The sequence below is a fragment of the Lepidothrix coronata genome, unplaced genomic scaffold (assembly GCF_001604755.1).
Source record: "Lepidothrix coronata isolate B3197 unplaced genomic scaffold, Lepidothrix_coronata-1.0 Scaffold62, whole genome shotgun sequence".
Taxonomy (NCBI): Eukaryota; Metazoa; Chordata; class Aves; order Passeriformes; family Pipridae; genus Lepidothrix; species Lepidothrix coronata.
The window spans coordinates 2,444,184-2,463,591 of NW_016690242.1; the positions used below are offsets into that span (position 1 = coordinate 2,444,184).

General features: G+C 38.8%; 1 protein-coding gene across 1 annotated transcript in view; it reads right to left on the bottom strand.

Moving 5' to 3' along the window:
- CALCR (calcitonin receptor) overlaps positions 1-19,408 on the bottom strand; it is a 159,975-nt gene that overhangs the window by 114,358 nt on the left and 26,209 nt on the right. Inside the window, exon 2 of the mRNA XM_017817627.1 lies at positions 9,114-9,256. The gene's annotated coding sequence lies outside the window, so the exon portion shown is untranslated. The remainder of the gene's footprint in view (positions 1-9,113; positions 9,257-19,408) is intronic.

The window sequence follows — 19,408 nt, forward strand, 5'->3', positions numbered from 1 at the left end:
ATGACATCACCTTTTGTTTATCTTTGTTGTCCTTTGATGAATGATAGATGAATAAAACAGACTGTGAGATTGTCCCTCAGCAGCAGTAGCAGTTTAATAAACAACATTACATCTACCAGAATATCAAGTTTCCACCTCTCAAAATCACTAAACTGAATGCAATTAACTAACTGTTATACTTAGGATAAACTAGTACATACACACGTGGCAGGTTTATTCCTAATTTACACAGCTGCCTCTTTAAAGTATCTGAATTTTGTTTTTTAAATTGCCAGTGACACAAGTGTGTCATGATACTCGGGGATTTTGTGCCAGTTCCTAAGAGTTGAAAGCATTTGAATCCTGTTCTCGTGGTAAAATACCTACAATGATGAAGGTGACTGATCAAGCAAAGGACTCAAATGGACTGATAAGGATTAAACCACAAAGTCTTACACAATTCTAAAATAAATGGGAAATAATCTTCTGTCTTCAGAGGTGGCTAAGAGTTACCAAGTTCTTCAGTTACATGGATGCTTTAGAAGCCCAGAGGTTATGCACAGTATCTAGGCTAAAATAAACCAGGTGAATAATAGAATGTTTGCTGCTAAAAAATCAATAATTTCAGCAACATTAAATTGCCAGTTGCATCTACAAAAACAGAAGCTGTAGCAATTATTAGCAATTATTTAATCTAACAACATTTAGGAAGATTGAAATACAGAAAGATAATCTGCTGTCCTAAGGTTCTGTAAGCATTATCTTTACTGGCAACATTTTATGGAATTTTGCAATGATAAAATGTTTGGCTTTGGAAGCACAAAAAACCACCTTTTGTTTTGGCTTAAGATTCAGCACTTCATAGCTTTCATCAATCTTCACATAGTTTTATTTTAGCCACTCTGCATATCCTTTGCATTATGTATATTTTTAACCTATAACTCTGATAGAAAGCCACACAGTTGCAAAATTAAATATCAAATAATAAACAAACATGATACATTTACAAAGATAAAATCATAGAATCATTAAGGTTAGAAAGGAGCTCTAAGATGATCAAGTCCAACCGTTAACCCAGCACCGCTGTGTTCACCATTAAAGCACATCCCCAAACCTTCTGAACACTTCCAGGGATGGCGATTCCACTCTGGGCAGCTTATTCCAACGCTTGATAGTGAACACCTGTCATATTTCATGGTTTCTAGAGTCCTGTTTGGTTAGTCTAAATGCTCTCCTTATCTAATCATCCTTTACCCGGTAAGGGTTGTTGTATACAAAGAGTCTTGTCATCTGTTTCATCAGTGAAAAGTGGCAATTTAGAAATATATCTGTCATTTGCTGAGACCTGTAAATGCATTTCCATGCTCAAGTTCATAAAGATACACTACCACAAAACACTGAAGCAGTTAGGGAAAGTAAACCATGAACAGGGTTCTTATCCAAAGTTCATCCTAGTGAGCTGGAAAACTTCCCTGTATTTTAACTCTGTTGTTATCTACAAGCACCCTCTCTCTGTCTCTACTGCTACTCATACTGGGGAAAAAGAACTGGACAATAAGGGAAGTGCCAGGAGAAGATTTAGATAACCAAATAAGGATTCAGTTGGAATTTAGGTACTTATTTTTTTTGGCACAATTACTGACCTAAAAAAATGCATTTCCAAGAAGTACCTAAACTTCACAGTCTTATGTGCTTTACAAGTTCCCACACACCTAAAACTGTTGGCCTGTACCTGCTGCTGACTATCAAATTCCTGATGTGCTTGAGCAACTTGGTGACTGTCTCAGGTCTAAGCCTCAAAAATTATCAATTCCTCCATCAGAATCCACTGTGGCTGTATCCGTATTTGCAATTAAAATAGCATCAAGGTATGGTGCAAGTACTGGTTTGCAATCATCCTTCCTCTTATCTGTTTAAATGTGTCCAGCGGTGATTTTGATCCACATTAAATAACACTATCGCTGAGACTGTCTTGCTGCAGATCACAGGGGATACTTTGGGCCCAAGGCAATTTTCAGCAGGCAGTGCAGGAATAACTATGCAGTTTTATGGGGGAAAAGAGAGAGGAAAAAAAATGTTCAATTTCCTTCCCCCCCTCCTCTACTTTCTTAGCTTGCAGGCTGTTTTGGACTGGCATAGTCTGTATTCTTCCTACAGGAATATGCCACTGTGTGCAATGTTTAGTAGTGATGTCACCTACTTGGCTATTCCAAAATCCTAGGTAATCCTACATTTCTACATTCCATACAATCCTAATTTGTGTAGATTGCCCAAAAGAGTAAAACAGAAAATATGCACAAACTAAAATCCAGGACTTGGTTTTATTGTGCCCAAGTTGTAGGCATGAACGTTCACCTTTGATTCTTGGGTTCTCTGCACAGAAATCCAGCCTCAACATCAAACCCGGAGAGTACCTTTACTGTTATCACAACCCCAAATGAGTGATATGAGACTACGGCAATACCACAACCACAAACCCTTACAAGAAAAGGTCATGTAAAAAGCCCAGATGCCCTGCAATGCAGTAATAATACATAAATAGAGGAATTATAAATATTTTAAAGGGTATTAGACATGATCAGTTCTTGACTAAGGGAGGGGGAAAAAAGAGTGAACTTGGCTCTACACTTAAAGAAAGCATCCCAACTGCATATGCCCACTGGGAATCAGTGTCTGTCTGCACATTCTCACATTCAAGCCTGCTGACTGAACCTAACCCTGAGGTAGAGCAACAAGAAGGATTGCTCATCCTATGACACTATTTTTAAGTGCTACTTTTCATAACCAAGCTTTTCCACACTGTGTCTAGTAACCGAGACAGAACTTTTTAGCCTGGATGAGAGGCCAGCTAGACGGGCAAAAAATTGCTTGGATGGTCAGGCTCAGAGGTTGCCAGCTAATGGCTCACACACTACCTAGAGGCCTGCAACAACTACAGTATTGCATGGCTCTGTACCAGGACCTGTCCTGTTCAACATGTTGCTCAGTGACCTGGAGGAGGTGATGGAATGCACTCCCATGAAACTTGCAAATGATACCAAATTGGGAAGAACAGGCTCAAGGGCAGGTGTGTCATGCAGAGGGACCTAGACAGGCTGGAGGAACAGGCTGCCACAGGAACATTAAGAAATTTTATGATAATCTATGCAAAGTCCTGCACCTGGGAGGCTTGACAGACAGCAACCCGTACATGAGCCAGCAGTGTGTTCTGGCAGCCAAGATGGACAACAGTATTGTGGGGTGTACTAAGCGCAGACAGAAGATTCAGGGAAGTGATTATCACTCTCTGCTTGGCACTTAGATCACATCTGGAATACTGCATACAGTTTCAGATTCTCCACAAAAAAAAGAGGTGTTAATAGAAGAAAGTGAGTTCAGCAGAGAGCCACCAAGAGGGTAGAAGGACAAGAGACAATGAACATGAACATCAGAGTTTCTAAGAGGATATAAGAAAAAAACTTTTACACCACAAGGACAGTGTCCCATTGAAGCACATTTCCTAGAGAGATTGTACAGTCTCCATACTTGCAGATTTTCGAGAGTCAACCAAAGAAAGCCACAAGCAACCTGGTTTGCACTCCTAGCTGATATTGCTTTAAGTTTAAAGATATTGGACTGGAGACCTTCTCATATCTCCAACCTCAATGAAGCTGTGATTCTGTGGTTCTATGACTCATGATTCCCTTATAACTAAAATTTTACAATATATTTTTATGGGCTTTACTGGAATAATTCAGCATTCTTTCGTTTTCTTTTGGGTCATGCACTTTGAATTAGAATCACCTTATTGTTCCAAGACTCAGCTGAACTGTTCATTTTCACAAAGAGGACTGCAAGTGCTAATTAAGTTGATGCATTGTGAATTGTCAGTTTGGATATCTCAGCTGTCACAATTATGTTGAAATAAATTATATGCATTATCAAAGGGTGAATATCATCATACCCGTGTTATAACTAAGGAAGTCTCAGAAGAGAAGACTTAATTTTCTCATTTTCCTGAAGAAAATTAGTTGTATTCCCATATCACAAAACGTGAATTTTAAACCACTAACCTAATTTATAAAACTTAAATACTTAAAAGGTGGTTTGAAAGAACTTACAATTGTGCTCTTTGTAATTCTGGCTTATTTTTTAAGGTAACAAAACTTGCTAATGTTAGAACATGTATTCATGTAGACAATTTGTGTCACTTAAAAGCAGCATCTGGAGAATAAAAACCCAAGGTTTTTCCCAATGCACATCTGACAGACATCATGACATCTACACAATAAAAATATTTTTAAAAGTTTTTTGTTGCTGAATTCAACATGAAAAAATCCACTGTTGATCATGTGAACAGAATTGTGTGCAAAGTTGCCACTTTCTTTACTGCAATGTTACTAGACAAGAGGGCATGGTCTTAAGCTCTGCCAGGGGAGGTTTAGGTTAGATATTAGGAAGAAATTCTTTACAGACAGGGTAATCAGGCATTGGAATGGGCTGCCCAGGCAAGTGGTGGATTCTCCCTCCCTGGAGGTTTTTAAGATGAGACTGGATGGGGCACTTAGTGCCATGGTCTAGTAACCACAGCAGTGCTGGATCAAGGGTTGGACTTAATGATCTCAGAGGTCCTTTCCAACCCTGCTGATTCTATGATCTATTATTTACCTATGAGAAAAGAAGCAAGACTAAGAACACAAAATAGCTTCTCCACAACTTTGCAATGAGAGAGCTCATTCTACAAGTATTACAACCAATTACAACCACACAAGCATCCAAGAAATACATCAGATATGAAAGAGTCATCAGGAGAGTCTGCACTGGACTTGTCTGTGGTGAAAAAAGAATCATCCACACAGCTTGTTCAGCTGCAGATTGCAGGGTACATGCTGTGGATATAGTTTGCAGAGCACTCTGGTGTATTGCAAGCAGAAACACGGCCTTAGAGGTAAAATATATATTAAAAAAAAAATCACACTGTTTGAACACAGTAAGCAAGCAGTTAATTGCTGGGTCTAAGTGAGGGAGCCAGGCTGTTCTACACAAAATGCTTACAGCAGTAAACAGATATTGAACATAGGAACACATTAAACAGAGGGCAGTAAAGAAATGTCTTTGACTAATGTTCTTTTCTTTAAAAGACAGAGACAGAGAAAAAAGATAATGTCAGTTAAGGTAACAGCAGATGAGACCAAATAATTGCAGATGGTTGAATGCAGAAGCTGCAGGATGTACTTTACCATCAAGTGGGTACTTGATAGGAGCTATTTATGTATGAAGTGTTGCCTGAGAGAACCCACAGGGAAAAAGTGCCCGAGTGCTAGAGAGGCAGCTGGAAATCATGATGGAATTCAGGCAAGACCTGAGGACAGGACGAAGGGAGGAAGAAGGTTCAGCAAAGAATACCAGATGAGAATGGCTGAATAACATCATGAGGAAGAAGAGACAGGCACTGAAGAGGGAATGAAAAATAGTAAAAACTTCCAGAATGGGCTTGTTGCTCCAAAAGACAAAGATAAAAAAGAGGAAGAAACAGAAGAGAGAAGGAGAAGAATAGCTAGTGTGTCAAGAAGAGCAGACAGGGATACTGGGAGGCTAGACAAATGGGAAAAATACATTGAAGACTCTGTTCCTCTTTCCCCTTTTTTTTCCAGTTCTCCTTCAGAGATCCACTCCAACAGCATGGAAAGGTAATTTAGGGACTCACTGGCCCAAATTGCATTAGTATTTTGGTTCAGAGCAGAACAGTTCTGAATCAGATGACTTCAATATTTCCACTTAGTTCATGTCAGTTTTATTGGCAGAGCTTCTTGGTTTCCACAGTTAGGAGAAAACTATACCAGTAGTTGTTCTCTGAAATATAAGTGAAAAGCATGCCTGCCCCTAAAAAGGATCTAAAGAGCCAATCCAAAGTGGGCTCCACTGTCACAAAGTTCTACCTCACATGCATGAACATCAAAAAGTTCTTACACCAACAAGTGTTTCTGTTACAACCTGAGGTCCTTTGCATGCTATAAAATGAATCAAATGCTAAGTATCTGCTGCCATATTTATCAACGTTCAGCCCCTGACCCTTTGAATTTCCAGCACTCCTTCCTCCTTCATCTTCTCTCATTCTAGCTTGGAATTTATTTAACTTCCCTATGTCAGTTGTTGTCCGCCCATCTTCTTCTATTAGTCTTCATCTCTCTTGGTACAGTGAGTCGAAAAATTCCAGAAGATCCAGCCAGGTACAAATTATCCTGTGCCATGAAAGGGCTGAATGCTTCTTCAGCAGCAGGCTAGCACTGGCAGTCTCAGAGGCTTGCATTATGATTGATGCACGAAGAGAACTGAAAAGCCAGACAACCTTAAATTTGAAAGGATGAAAATCATTCTTGGAGTGCAAGGGCAACAATCATCCTTTTGGGGCAGCATGGCAGGTGTATTCATATTCTGTAGAGCTTGAACAGATCTTCTGGTGAGAACTATTTTTGCTTATGTCGCCCAGTTGGCCATCTGTGCTCTGGGACACATGACAGTGTATCTGAAGCATGCTCCCCAGCCACTCTGAGAGCCTGTGCACGCATCCCACAGAAGATCACTACAAAAAGCAGAAACTGGAGTACTGTGGCTTGTTTCTAGTGCTTTTGAAAAGCAAATCTCTGTGTCAGTGCTCCAGAGTCCAGTTCAGGTCAGTGTACTCTTTCCATGCAGGCTTTTATAGTGGAATGGGAATAACATGATGTATCTGACACTTGGGTCATGATTGAGAGGAGACGGTGTATGTTGCAAAGGCTGTTGTGCTTTTAAAAATGTCTGTGGTTATGAGCTGCGGGGGAACTCCTCTGTGTGACAGATAGCTACATCAGAAGCTTCCCTCCTAGTCCCAGCCTGTACAAGTGCTGATCTGTGTGCCAGTGACTGTGCATGCAGCATGCCATAACACAATCCCTCTAGAATCCCATAGAGAGGCTTGTGCTTCACAGCACCTTCCTTTCCTTCAGCATGGTGCTTTATAGCCTGGAACAAGGACTGTGTAAATGTACACAGTAACCATATGGATCCCATCCCTGCCTGTCCAATGAGATGAACAGGCAAGTTCTTCTTTGCCATGGTATACAAGTTATGTAAGAGCTCTGGTAAAGTGACAATTTCCTCTACCCCTTCACACCTCATGCAATGAAAACTACTGTGAGCAGTGCAGAGGGGGAGCAGTGCTGCTGCAGTTCTGTTCTCAGACTTTCTACCCTGTGGTGCATATTGTGCAGTCACTACAGCATAGGGGTAACACGAGCTTGTGGGAAGGGTGTCAAGTACACAACTGCTTTCATTCCTGATTTTGGTGGGTAGCCTGCAGATGAGGGATCAGGAATGGGTGGTGGGTTCTGCAGGAGGAAGGGGAAAGCCATTCTCTGCCACTTTTGCTGACATGCCATACAGCCTGATGGGGCCCTGAACCAGCACCCAAGGGTATGGGGGTGGAGGAAAATTTGTGCACTGGCAGGAATATCAGATAGCTGCTTGTGTGGTGGCCATGGAAAGTCAGCCCAGAGCACTGCAGAGTCCCTACAGCACACGAGCTCAGTTGTTCCTCAGTGTGGACAGGCAGTCAGGGGTAGGAGTGGAATCAGAGCTAACACCTGTTGGGACATTTCTCCTGTGCTCAGGCCTCATCTGCTACCTCAGGGGCTCTTAGAAAAGGCTCTAGCCCACTTTCCATTCAGTGCAAACAAAAAAAATCAACATGAGGGAGCAATTTCTCTCTAGAAGCCTTCTCTTCTCACTCCCACTGCATAAAGCCAGCTCTCTATCCTGCTGTTCCCTGCTTGCAGCCAGTCTTAGTGACCACGTGTAGGAACAGAGGGGTCCTCTGTTTTGATCAAGGGACCAGAATAACCCTAGGCTGGAGCAAAATCCCCAAATGCGTGTAACAAATATGTGACAAACATAGCACCAACTGCTTCTTTGATCTACTGATTTACTCCTGTTGTACCAAATTCCTTGCTAAGACAGACACAGATAGCAATATAAGAACTGACAGGTCTGTTGCTGCAGAAAATGGAGGGATAGTAAAGATAAAAAATGGGGACTTTTCACAGAAATTAATAATTCCTATAGCTGCAAAACATAGCTGGTACGAAAACCAGCTGTAACTGCTGTTCTTCATAACACATTAAAAAGATACTATACTTAGCTGTTTGTTTAGGCATAAAGAAAACACAGATCTACACCTGTATTCTCTGCATACATAAACCAGAATCAAAGTCAACGCAGTTATATATCAGTTGTCTAGTTTCAGCAATCCTGTCAGGGCCAGCTATAAATTGTGGGAGATTTTTTCTACAAATGTGTTGGAAAGTGATCAAATTAATGTTTGTGCTAGCATCAGGAAGAAATAAAGCGGGTGTGGATGGAGGAAAATGAGGGTTGGCAGAGAACACTGAAATACCAGCTGTAATTATAAAAAGAAAAAACAATTTTACATGCATTACAGAGTTTGGTCACAGAGCTAAGAGCATCTTTATTTTTATGAGCTTCCCTATTATCAGGCTGTGCAACACAACCATGAAATTAACAGTCAAATATGGACCTTAATCCTGACATAAATAACATTCCCACAGACAGTACTAGGAGATTTGTCAGAAAAGTGTGTTCAGAACTTGACCTCTAAAACTAATAGTGTTGGTGTTTCCCTAGTCATAACATCTCATTTAGCTACCACAGTAAGGCAACTGAAACAGTAGAAAGCACAAAGAAGTCAGTTGTTGCCAGATGGCTCCGTCTCTGCAGCCATTACTCAGACAAATAGTATTTGCTCACACAAGGCAGCCCAGAGCATTTACTGGAGTGTAACACAACTTATCAGATGAATTCAAGTTTCATGATAAATCTTGCTAAAAACAAGTTGTGGCAGAGAATCAATCTTTCTTTTTTTCCAAGCATGCAGCTTTTGAGGGTAAAATCACTACTTTTTACTAAAGTCATGATAGACAAATTACTTGTTTCAGCGACTTTAAGAGCCCGTAATTAATTCAGGAAAACCTTAAGTGTCCTTTTAAACTAAACAGCTAGCTTGCAATCTAAACTCACCAACAACAAAAGCTCACCAAAGCATGGGTGTTTTAACAATTCTCAAATGAGTTTTTATGTTTTTAAGCAGTTTCCTGACATACCTGAAAGTTGTTATTTGGCTTTATGCTGGAACTGGTCAAACCTGATTGAAGCCCACTGATGACAGCAGGAATCTTTTCTCTGACTTGAGCAGCTTTCAGATTACAGCCAGTATTTCTTCAGGAATAACGGGACCACTCAACTCCTGAAAGCAATGAGAAAACTCTCAGTGACTTCACCAATTGTAGGACAAAGATCATAGTTCTGGACAGGGATTAAATTCTGCTAAGAAGGCTACCACAGCTGTCAGAAAGATACTTTAGCTGACTGATATTTCCCAGGTATGGGGATAAACTGGATTGCTGTTTTCTTGGTTATTGTCTTAAGTCTACAATTTGGCCTGCATTTGCCATCCAGTCAGTCACATGCTTAAAATTTGTCAAGTTTCATTATTTCAAAACTACTTTTTCTTAAACTACCATACATTAAAATGAAAGAAAAAAAGGGTACAATGAAAAGTACAGTCTCAGAACCATACATTCAGAAAACTGAAAAGGAAGCACAAAGGAAATCAAGTTGTTGCTCTCCTCAGCAGTGAGGGAAAGGCAGGTCATGCTCCTCTTTCTTCCACAGAAACTGGCAAAATAGCAGCTCCCTGGAAGTAGATCATCTGGTTATTTGGCTTCCCAGTTGGCAAATATCCTGTAAGGCCCAACAGGAGAAGGAATATGCCCTGTTCCCCCTGTGGTACAATGATCCAACATTTACAAAACCAGTTTATTTTACACATAAGAAGACAGTAGTACTATCTCCAAAAGAAAACTAGGACAGTCTGTTCATCCCAAGTTCTGCTTTCCAAGTAGCTCAGGCAGTTTTGGAAGAAAAGGCTTTAGAGTCAAATCAGTACTGTTCAGAAGTAGAATAAAGATCCAGTGATCTATACGTCCATTCTCATGCCGGGGGAAAAAGATTTGATTCTAAGTATTGTGCCTCCTGCATTTGATACAGATAAGAATTTTTGAGTTGGAAAAGATTTTGAAAATGGCCTGAGATTCCTGGGAAGCTTGTGTCTGAATATAATAATATTGGGAATAATATAATAATATACAAACTGTTTTCTAGGAAGTGTTTTGGGATAGAAAGCCCTACTGAGAGCGTTTGTCTCATGTCCCTGCTATTTGTATATATAGACAGAAGCTGTTGATGTGTCTTCTGAGCAGGGATGTTGCATATTCAGAATTACACTGCTTCTCATGGAAAGCAAGCAGTTCTTTACCATGAAGATCTGAAATGAGGCCTCCTTGGTAAAATGTAAGGCATAACTAATAATTTACATATGGTGTGAAGTATCTATTGAACATACTTTCAAGATATCAGGAGGGATTCATCTAACTTTCTAAGTACAGGCAGTAATACTGAAGAATGGGATGCTTCCTGGCACATAGTTCATTACTGTTTGCTACACTTCATTTTCAAAAGAAAAATATCAGAGGCTTCTGATATTATCCATAAAACCCATTTAATAATGAGTATACAGAAATACACAGCAACTGTATCGCATGGACACTTTCTGAGGTTCTGTTTTTACTGACACCAAAGAAACTAAAGCCAAATAGTCAAAGCAATTTAATTAATTAAGAAAGCATACGCTCATAGGGAGGCTTTATTATCTTATTTGCCCTAGAAAATTAATTATGTGTAGTCAATGTAACTCTAACCGTAGTGCTGTCATTTCATGAGCAGTAAAAGAAAACAAAGCAACCCATGAGTGCAGCAGTTTTAATAATTGCAAATTTGAAGCACATTTCTTTCTCATTACGTTTGAATATACAAACTACTGTGCAGTAAATTTGGGGTTTAGGCACGATGTCACCATCTTGCTTCTCTTTTACAGAGAACTTTCCAATTCAGCATCAGTATAAAAATAAAGAACAAATCCTATTCTCTTCAGTGAGATATGAATCTCAAAATGTAATTGAAGCATTACCTCCTGAATTCATTCTAAAGGCATGCAATACCTTAGAGACAAGAATCATTCCCAGTGCAGTAGAATGGCTGCATACTTGAAACAGGAATAGACAGGAAAAGCAAAAATTACCATTCCAAAGCTTCTTCAGCCCCATTGCCCATTAGGTATTTTATTTTCTTGTTTAGTTATGCTGCAAACAGAGATTCAGCAGTAGTATACCTGGAATTCAGCAGCACTACTTTTGTTCTGATGCCTATATAATTGATAGAGGAAGATATTTTATTTACACAGCTGTGATGTGTTTTATAAACAGGTTGATTCTGACTTTCTGAAAGCTCATGAAAAATTATTGCAAAGGAAAAAAAAAGAAAAGTAGACACAAGGTCCCACATGTTTGACATCTTGCCATGTGTACAGATAGGACCAGAAATCACTGCCTTTGTCTAGTTTTTCTGGAAAGGGGCCAAAGCTTTTTAAGGACAAGCAGCACAACAGGTTCCTATCTGAGCATGGCTGCACCAACCACTGCTTTGTAGTCCCAAAGCACTATGACCAGGCCCAAAGCAGTAAGACTGGCTCCCACTATGAGATTAATATAGCTCCTGTGCTAAACATCATCTAGAACCTTCTAAAAAAAAAAAGGAAAGTTCATTTGCAAAGCAGAGGCAGTTTCTCCATTACTTTTATAAGGGCACTGGTATGACAGATACTGCTGTCATCACAGCTCCCAAGTGGAAAAATAGGATTTTAATCTCAAGTAGCATTTGCTTTCCTCAGATAACCACATTCTTTATCACAAATGCTTTATCTTCATCATGCATTATGAATAATATCACATTAGACTCACCTCACAACAGCTTATGCACAAACAATGCTCTGAACTAACAAAATCCCCAGTTGTATTTGTTTAGCATGTTGCATCAATGGAAAGTTTTAACTCGATCTGTTAGCTGAAGGTCTTTTGGTCTGCTGAGTCACACACGATTAATTCTAACAATATTTTAATTTCCTACATGATTAGGTAACTAATGATTTGAGATGAGATTGGGTGTTCTAAACTGAATCAGAATTAGCATTTTTTTCTTTGATGAATTAATTATAATTGATTTATGAAGTGGCACTCTCTAGGGGCCTGACTTTGCAGTGCTTACTGATGAGGCTAAATTCCCGTTGAAACCAATGAGCAATTTTCCTCAATAAACATTGAAGGATCTGCCCTTAAGGCTTAGAAGTTATAACCAGCACCAGCCTTTGAGCCACTCTTAGGACTGCAATTACAAACACTCCAGAGCTATAATCCTAAAAATACATTTTGCTAAGAACTACAGCAGAATTTCTGAGTAATGTGTACATGGAGTTATCCCAAGAGTTTTATGTCTTTCTATGAATGCAGTATTTTACTAGCAAAATAAATGCAGAAACTCAAGTTGGAAGTATGTGGGCAGTATAATCCTGAAGTGTTCTCCACCAAAATGACTGAGGGTGTGCTATGCAGATGCAATTCAGTTTTCTCCATAATAACCATTCCTCTTAATCTTTCTCTTGCGATTTCTTGATGACCTCTCACAAAAAAAATTAAGAAGCTGACTGTTTTTGATGGTCTAGGAAGGAATTCAAAGTCACACTCATTCAGTGTTTTTGTCTTTTTTTAATGGATTGCTTCCCATTATTAAATAGTGCTATTTGTTTTTCCTAGAGCAAATGGACAAAAGTTATTTTTTCCCAACAAATAATTTTAAAAACTTCAGTTTTGTGTTGCAATTAAATATTTTGTGGCTTTTTCTTTTCTATTTTTTTAAATCAAGGTGTTGGCCTTTCAAGATCCTCTTCTTTATAGCCTTATTTATCAAGAAGCAAGTATCTCAAAAATGAACACATTTTAGAACCATTTTCCTGAGATAATTCCATATTGCTTTTTAAAGCAATTTGACAAGTATTTTTGATGAAAAAGCTCCTAAACAAAAGTAGGTGCACTTATTCCAACTTGACAACAACTTTAAAAGGCCATTTACTAGATATTAGTACATCTTCATTTTTGAAGCAGCTGTTGTATTAAATCTGCACATGAGTTATAGCACCTGTCATCTTCTGATGTCATGAAGCTGCTATGTAAGAATTTGGATGGACTTTTCTCCACTGGCATCAGTGGGTGTTGAATCAGCCATGAAGCCTCAGTCCGGTCAGAGTTGAGGTTCAGTAGACTAAGAATGACCCCTGACATCTGAACACAACTTTGATTTGAGTTTCAAAGCCTTAAGAGATTACACCTTTTACAGGATTTTGCAGGGAGAGAAACAGGGTTTTCACTGATATTTTGAAGAGGTATGTCAAGCAACTTTAGGAAAAGATGGACTAAGCAATTATTTCAATAGTGAACTTGAAAACAAAATTGGAAAGAAAGATGTCTCCCTATCATGCTGAATACTGAAACTGGAAAAGTCTGATTTCCTGAACTGTCAGTATTTTCTGTAAAATAAGCATCTTCTAGAAGCTTCTATGAAGAATGAACATTATTCCTGTTGTTCATTATGTAGCCAAGTATTTCCCCACTGTTTTCAGAAAAACAGTTATTGCTGTTCATTTCTATAGAAACACTCATATATCGCACAGTAGTAGATGGCTGTGCAAGTACTGCTAAGGTAATAATTTTCTGATGATGTTACAGTCTCTAACCCAGTAGCATATTTAAAGATACATTTGTATATTCTTTGATGAAAACAACCAGATATCACATAAAAATATAATCCAGAAAACTGCAAAGATGAGTCCATAAAGGTCTCAGTTTTGTGATGTTACTGTACTTTTTGGAGAAGCATAACTTCATCCCATTCTCTGAAGATGTATAAGAATCCTTTATTGTATCCCTCTGGATGGTGCTGATTGATTGCCTCCATGTACCAAGTGATGCATACACAGAAAAATCTTTTGTCTCTTTGTTGTGGAAGAAAGGGATTCAGTTTTATGTTCTTTTTCCTAACAGATTAGTGACTATCCCCAAATAAAACAGATTACCAAGGACCACAGGCTGGCTATAGTAACAACTTCAAGCCAGATCCTACTAGTTTTCCATCTTATATTAGTAGTATCATCTTCTGCCTGAATAGCATCATCTGCCTGAAGCCAGTGGCACTTGCACAAAGGGTTGCTGCTCAGTAAGTACTCCGGGATCTAGGAAAACCATGGGTAAGTTCTGTCTGGGGTGCCTACATCAACCACAGCTCCCCTGCCTCCAGCCATGTCCCTAAAGAGTACAGGCAGAGTGAACTGTAGCACTGAGGACACCAGAGTTCACCTTTCCTCTGTATGCTGAGATGTCCCAACTATCTCACTGCAGCTGAAGATTCACTCAGATGAACTTCATTTACCATCACAGTTCCTGTGATGGCTGGCTTCTCCACACTAACATACTGTTGTGCAGTCTACTGTAACCAGTAGGTGCCACTTGCCCAGAGCTGTTTGTCTTGCAGGACGTGACAATGCTGTCCTGGCTGTGACATGGGACTGAGCTGAGACCTCAGGAACCAGGTGCAAAATCCACTACAAAGGACTGTAATGACTCTCTAAACAAGAACACAAACTCAGCAGATGGTGACACATCTTCCCATTACAAAAAAAAAAAAATGAAATCCATTGTCCCAAGTATCTATGCCACACTGATGAATACCAGGTAAATCCCTACAGAAGGGAATGACTGTTTTCTTATCCAACAAGGCATCGAAACCAATGAAACACTGAGGGCCACGAGTATAAACACAAGTTTAAAAGTGATATCTGAGTAGCAATCTGTAAAAATTGCCACCTGGCACAGGGTGAGCTCTGCAAGCAGTCTTGTCAGAAAAGCATTTAAGGAATTCTGAAGAGGGTCCCTCTTAAATGCCATATAGGTTGAGGAAGCTTGTTCCACACCTGCAGTTTCTCCCTAAACAAACATTATTGTGCTTTCTGTCACAAAATGAAATCCAGACTGCATTATCTAGATGTCCCCTTTGCTTAGGTTTTGTGTGATTTAGATTATTCTGAGTACTGACATTTAACATCTACAGTGTGAGTTGTGTTTTAATATTCCAAACATTCAGGGAAAAGGTATCATGATCTTTAATCCAAATGTTAATTTGGTTTTCTGAAAAGCATCAGGATGAATTCTGATCAGCACTTCTGCATTAGCTTCGGAGCTGAGTTTTAATATCATACGTAAAGATGAAAGAACTGATCAAATGTAGAAACTACCAGGTGATTTATAAGGTCAGTATTACAATGGATAAGTTGTCTACAATCAGATTCACTTTTTTCAACCTTGCACTGGCCTGCAAAATTGGATCTCAGTACAAGCATGAATAAAGTGCATTCTCCCAGAAGACTGTTGAGTGAAGCTGGCTGAATAGTAGCATTTCTGATTTGTGAAGAAGTTTTGGAGGGAAACAGGGAGGGTTATTTGGTTTTACTCTGAATCATAAAAAGAATACTTTTTTTAATTTCCCATGAACTGGAAACTGAGAGACTATTTCAGTCTTACAATCCCAGCACGTGAAACTTCCTCCAGGAAATAACCTCACTGCACCCAGCAGCTGCTCAGTGAAATCAACATTCTTGGTACTTTCACACTTGCTAATCACCCACCCCAGTTTCTCCAGCAGCTGCCAGGGCACCCCAGCCCTGCACTCCCTGCACAGCCGCCCTGTCTCCCCAGCTCATAGCCCTGCTTCTCCAATCCTGCCCCTGCAACTACACCCTGGAAACCCATTTATCAGCAGCTGGCCAAAAATCCCTGATTGCCACAGCTTTCAGGCTCCAGCCCTGGAGATGGAACCTGTCAAGCCTCTTATCTCTGTAGCAGAAAGATGGGAAGCCCTGAAGCTTGTAGGGCCTCAACTCTTGGGAGCCCTCATCCACCACTGCTGTATCAGGCGAACCAGTGCATCTGACTGAAATTTTATTTAGCATAAATAGTTGCAGAGAAACATTTTTTATTTAGGGACAAAACATTAGTTCCCAGATCTCTGGTGTGCAGAGGTCATTCCTACTGAGAATATAAAACAAGAGAAACCATAAGTGGCAGGCAGACCTCTCTGTCTCACCATGGCCTCACTTTCCCTGAAGGCAGGTATCCATATGGATATGGAGAAGTGGATCCTCATTCTTGTTGCCTTAGCAGTGAAAGAGACTTCCACTAAAGGCAGTGGTTCTTCTGTGTAGGATTCCAGGGTATGATTTATTCCAGCATGGAAAAATCTGCCTTTCCTAAGGTCACGAAAAAATATATCAGTGCAGTGCTTTATTTAGAATTGTACACTGCTGTATTTCAAGGGGTGCTTAAAACTGAGTTCAGATTAATATTAGCAAGATGCACTTAAAATGATGAATTTACACATACACACTGTAAAACAATACTACAATTTTCCTTTTCTAAAGTACAGCTTATAGAAATAGAAAATTATTATTTAAACTGCTGAACAAGCACAATACAAAATGCAGCTCATTCAGGACACCGAGATTACATTTATACTATTAATCCAAACATGTTCAAAACAGTTCCCTGGCACTAAGGCATGCAATAACCCCCACATATACTGTTCAGCTCTCTTCTCTTTGAAAACAGGGTATCCACATCCCAGCTGCCTATTGTGTACGTGCCAGGCCCATGTTAGCTCCCAAATTCCACCCAGCGATCCTTGGGAGAACTCTAAATTGGCTGAGGTCAAGAGTGTGACAGAGGCTGCTCCAACAGTTTTGAAGTATGATGATATTGAAGCAATTGGGAATGCAGCCTGAGATATATCCACTCTTACAAAGCCTTAAAAACTCTGAATTACTTATTTGTCAGAACTGTATAAATACCACTCAAGTAAACAATCTTTTCATTGTACCAGAAAGCCCCTGGAGTGTGGTATGTATAATCCGGGACAGTTACTAATCATCTGGGTCAATTACTAACGAGGATGAGCCAAATGAGAGGTTTGTTTAAGTACAGTATGTTGACTAGGAGCTTTAATTTCAATCTTTCAGGATTTTTTGCCATCTAAGGGTAGTTACCCACAAAAGACTAGATGCACGCTAGAATGACAACAGGTCTTGAATCTGTCTTCAGATTCAAGAGAAAATCATCACTTCATTGAAATGTTTTCATTTTCCATTGGGAAATATCATGATTCTATTAGGAAAAGCTAAATAATTTTGTGTGTTTGTGGGGGAAAAGAATTGTCATATTATTTCTGCTGTTAAACTGAGATGACATATTATTTGTCTGATTCTGAGCTGCTGCAGTCTCATGTGAACTAAGTCTGCATTCCCCTATCCACATTTTTGTCTATGAATAAATTAATATAATTCAACAAATAACTCAAAAATCTTATTTGGGAATATCAAAATGTTTTGCCTAATGTTGACATTTCTTATTTGGGATACTTTTGAACTTTTTCTTCCCTATAAACTTCTGGTTATATCCTAAAGTAACAAAATTTGTCACTACAGAAACTGATGTTTCTGTCGAACGATTTTATGACCCCATTTTTCTTATTCCTCTGATGAAACCAAAAAAGGAAATTAAAACATCTAAAAATTACTGATTCTATGACACTGTACATTGTTCAAAATTATGATTTCTTTTGTATCTATGACAGTTCAGAAAAGTCAATTATATGGTTCATGTCTTCAGCCTAAGGGGTTTTTCTCTTTCAATAATATCAACATCAATATTGAATTATATTGCCTGTAACTAGTACAGAAGCTGCTGCAACGTTTTCCCACATGATGCACAGATCATTAGGAGGACAGACAAGAAGGCATAAGAATTGACAAAAGTGATCAAATTTTACTCACAGAACTTCCAACAGTCTATTGAGTACATGGTCACAAGTCTCCTTTCACCACCAGAAATAACCGACAGGCTTAATGTAATGAAATTATTTGTGTAAAGTGATAAGGGAAGTCAAGAAGACAATCTAAACCATGTTTCTCTTAATCCCAATCAAATATGCTGACATCCAGTATACTCACTTATGTCCATGTAAGCACCCAAAGGTCATAAGGAAGACAAATTAAAAAACTCCACACATTTAGCTTGTGATTAATGAAAAAATTTATTGGATTCTATGACATACTAAATTGATCATTTTTTTCTCTGTTGTTTTACAAGGACAAGAGCATGAACCCACACAGAAGCCTTTTTGTCTGTGCTGTCCATGACCCACACATAAAAAAAGATGGAAAGAAAAATCTTTCACCATGGTAAATCCAGCATGTTGTACTCTTTATCACTAAGATAAGTTCATTTCACCGATACCCCTATGTACAATGCAAATATTTCACGCCTGCAGACTCTTCTAGTATTCTTGTCAGAACAACATACATAATTCTTAATAAAAGCCAGGATGGTGATGAGGGACACAAGCTTTACACTAGTGAGAGTCATTAGAGAAATATGAGCCATAGGGCCTCTTGACAGTCCAACAATATTACACTCAGTACAAAATGTCAAACATTTTGTAACCCATTCTCTAGAGGATCTTCTTAAAATCAGGCTGCATTAGATATTCTGCATCTGTTACTTTTGCCTTCCCGTGTATTATATTCTCCTTATACACTTTTCATCCTATAATGGGATTTTAGGAAACTATTGCCACATTTTGCTAATGCTGTTTCAAAAATTTTGTTTGTAATCAAACATTCAGTACAACCTGAATGCAAATGCTACTACAGAGAAGTGTCTATCATAGTCAAAATAAATTTAGCCTGCAGAATTTGCTGAGAAGGAAAAATTGTTCGCATTATCCAACTGAAAATGAAGAATTCCATCAAGATGGCAAGAAGTATAACTGTAATCCTAAATATGATGATTACCTCCTCAGACAGTTTTACATAGAAATGCTTAGACTACACCATTACTCCTCTCTGGCATCAATACTGAGCAAAAATCCCAGAGTAATTTTTTCTATATAGCCTTTAGATTAACAGCCAATATTATATCTCAACATTAAATATGCTTACATACTCCTGATCTGAAATTCTAAACTACTTATTCCTTAATTATTCTATTCCATAATACTAATTCAACAAATTGTCAGTAAATTGTATTTAAGACTGTTTTGATACACAATCAAAAGGAAGTTAAGGAAAAGATCAAATGTTTTCATTCTAATTGTACCAACTGTGAGCTAGGATATAGTCAAACTTCCATCACGATTGTGAAGGTAACATGATTATGTTACCTTGCATCAGTAACACAATCATATTTTTCAAGGCAGAGGATGTAACATTTAAGTAGTACAGAAACATGATTAATTAATAACTTTGTAGTAACATATCGAGAAAAGAGTTCACTCAAAATCCAGATGCAGAAACAGTCACCACAACAAAACTACTCTTCAAGATTTTTTTTTGGTGCTAACAGTT